At 41.4% G+C, this 3,144-nt stretch overlaps 1 pseudogene across 1 annotated transcript; it reads right to left on the bottom strand.

The window, feature by feature from the left end:
- Positions 1–1,160: 1,160 nt before the first annotated feature.
- Positions 1,161–2,887, bottom strand: LOC148843415 (hydroxycinnamoyl-CoA:piscidic acid hydroxycinnamoyltransferase pseudogene; annotated as a pseudogene). Its single transcript, XR_016103739.1, has one exon. The product of XR_016103739.1 is annotated as a hydroxycinnamoyl-CoA:piscidic acid hydroxycinnamoyltransferase pseudogene (transcript).
- Between the last annotated feature and the right edge of the window lie 257 nt (positions 2,888–3,144).

Genomic DNA, 3,144 nt, shown 5'->3' with positions numbered 1-3,144 from the left:
TGAATTCCTAGAGTTGACAATTGGAGTGGTGTTTTTCTCGCAGACACCGGCGGTGAACGATGCCACAGTAAAAGTTGAGATTTGGGATACCGCCGGGCAGGAGAGGTACCATAGCTTGGCACCCATGTATTACAGAGGAGCAGCTGCTCCTTAGTGGATAGACCAATAGAAAGAGCCCGTCTTGTAGCATGCTGTTCCTAAGTTACTCAAAAACTTGGGAAGTTCTTTGTTGGGACGATTTCATTGAAAAGATACATTGAGCACATCCTCTCACCTGCAATAGGAGGTTCTTTGTTGTCTCTTCCTCCAGTACTTTTGGCATTTCTTAGCGTTGTTGCTGAACCTTGTAAATGTGTAATTTTTTTTTGGTAATCCTGTAAATGAGTAATGGTGTTTATGTGCATGGACGAAACTTATTGAGCATAAAATTTCAAAAAAAATATATAAATAGTGTAAGGGCAAAAATGACATTTTACAAATAGCTTAGATGACATTTGAAGGTAAAATTGTAATTCTACACGACTTGTCTTGTTCATTGACAGAGGAGAGGTTTTTGTGATTGCCAGAAACTTGAGAGGAGTTTTTTTTTTTTTTTTTTTTTTTTTTGTATTTTACCCTTTTGAAAAAGTAGGATTAACATGGTTAGGGACAGGTGGTATATTTTAACTGGGTTAATAGAGAAAAGAATCGATGAAAGTTAATAATAGGAAATCTAAACTGTCATAATTATGGCAGAGAATAAGTATCTTAATAGATAAACCCTTTTTTATGCGATAAGCTTGTTGACAAAGGAATAATGCAACCTTATAAACATAGCTTTTGTTGTCAGCACATTATGCTTTACATGCTAGGCTTTTCTGAAGAGGACTACTTTCCTTTTATTGAGAAGAATTGGTGCATTCATATTAATGGAATTTCTAAGAAAGAAAAAACTGCTCCAGGTGATTTAATAAAAATCAATAAAGTTTAAGGTCTGCCTTGCCCACGGGTTGAACTGGTGATACATCATACATATATACACCATTATGCCAGGTGGCAAATTGGTCCAGCTGATTGAGAATAATAACTATATTACTCCCACAGTCACCCCATTTTAGTGATTCATTTATGTGTTGTTAATTTATCTTTGGAGACATCCCATAAAATTAGAACAGAGAAGATGACACACAAAATATAGTTGTTTATTTGCTGATCAGCACAATATATGACTTAAATTAATTATATATCTCGATATCATCTTCATCCAAAAGGTATAGAGAAAATGTCTCAAAGGTACAAAATGATCAAAATCAATGTCAATAATTTATTTCTGAGAGTCACCGCTACTTATTTTCATCATCATCTTCTACGACAAAATAAACAATAGACAATATAATTAAAGATCCTCATAGAACAATTCCTTGAATTTCTCCATGTGCTCCGTTTGCAATCGCAGATACACGATGATGCCATCATCCTCCGTCGAGATCACGTACGCCTTGCCGTCCGCTCCTAGGGAGGTCGGACCCATATGGAATGGCTGGCCCCACCCGAAGTCCGCTGTGTATAGTGGCAGCCCTATCCAGCTCGTGATGGCTAGATTAGGGCACCCGTAGTATGCTCCCAGCTTGGCCTTATCGTCTATCGAATGAAACGATGTCCTGAATTGACTCCAATCACGCTGACTTCCCAGAAAATCAACCGCCGACCGGACGTACTCATCCGTCATCCTCCTCACACCTTCTCTAATCTTGCTTGCAGCGTAACTGAGCGGCTTTGATATTAGATCACCCGCTTTCGCTACCGGAGTTGTCGGAAACGTTGCGTTTCCAAAGTAATTTGCGGGCAAAGTTGGCCGTAAGCGGCGGCGGCAGTCAACGGAGACGTGCACTTTGGTTTCCTGCTCGTCCACCAACCCACGCGCCTCCGATGCACATTTCCACATGTGTCCGGCCAAGGTCTCATAGCGAGTGTATTCACGCTCGTCCATGGTTCCTTCGTTGGCCCGTCGCTTCAAGGATTCAGCTTGGTATTGGCTTAGCTTCAGCACAGCCACAGTAGTTTCCTTCTTCAGCTCCTCCGTCTCGTCCACTTGACTCACCAGCACCGGTGGCCGCTTGTACTCTATATGATCAAACTTGGTTGTCTTCTCAGCTGCATCTTTTCGAACTCTAGCCCGTAAAACAGTTCTATCAATAAATGGCATCAAATTTGGGCCTATAACGTTGCTCCCAGTTCGAGCTATCTGTGCCCATGAAGTGACGAATAACATCGCCGCGGCTCCATCAGCTACTATGTGCGATATTCCCAAGCCTAAGCAAATGCCACCACATCGAAATGAAGTGATTTGAACCAGCACTAATGGCCATTCGCTTATGTGGGTCTCGTTGTAGTCGACGTAAGGAACTAATCCCCTTAGCTCTGAAGTTGGCGCAAAGTCACCCAAGTCATCTATGTCTGAATCAGACTTGGCTTCCACGAACAGTGCACCTTTCTCGTTGCAGTTGAGCTCGAGACGACCTTCCTTATCCTTCTCAATACGTCCAGCCAGTGGATAGAACTGCACCAAAGCTTGGCTCAATGCAGTCTTCACAGTTTCTGCCGAGAAGAAGTTGGGCTGGCCGTTGGGTCTGTAGATGTAGACGGTTGGAGAATGAGTCCAGGCCTTAGCCTGGTCTATCTCTGATAGATCAAGGCGATGGATTGGCGTCGACTCGATTGGCTTGACTGTGTATGCACTCTTCAAAGTCACCTTCACCATCTCTCTCACTTTGATCTTTCACAGCTCAAGTTATTAATTGCTTTCTCTTCTTGCTTCTTGCTACTTTATCCAACGAAGTTGTATCATTATTTATACTTGCACCGGGTTTGGAATCTGAACTACATTCTTCAATGAACTCTAGGTTAAAATCAGTACGTTGATGAAATGTTTTCTCTTTGCTTTATTGTCATCACAAGGACGGTGATACAAAATTCATCATAGCCCAGTAAGATTTTGACAAATTTTTATGCTAATAATCATATAAAATTAAGCAGTGGGGATTATTATATATAATCTATAGAGTAATAATCCCAATTAGATAAAGCAACTGATTCTTGGGGTGACGGATGACAATCTGGCAAACCCATGTGCTTGATTCTGTTGCCTATCAGCCTTAGTTTATA

Source organism: Nelumbo lutea, chromosome 8, assembly GCF_056320005.1.
Source record: "Nelumbo lutea isolate HS-2025 chromosome 8, American lotus-T2T, whole genome shotgun sequence".
Taxonomy (NCBI): domain Eukaryota; kingdom Viridiplantae; phylum Streptophyta; class Magnoliopsida; order Proteales; family Nelumbonaceae; genus Nelumbo; species Nelumbo lutea.
This window is presented reverse-complemented; position numbering and strand designations above follow the sequence as displayed.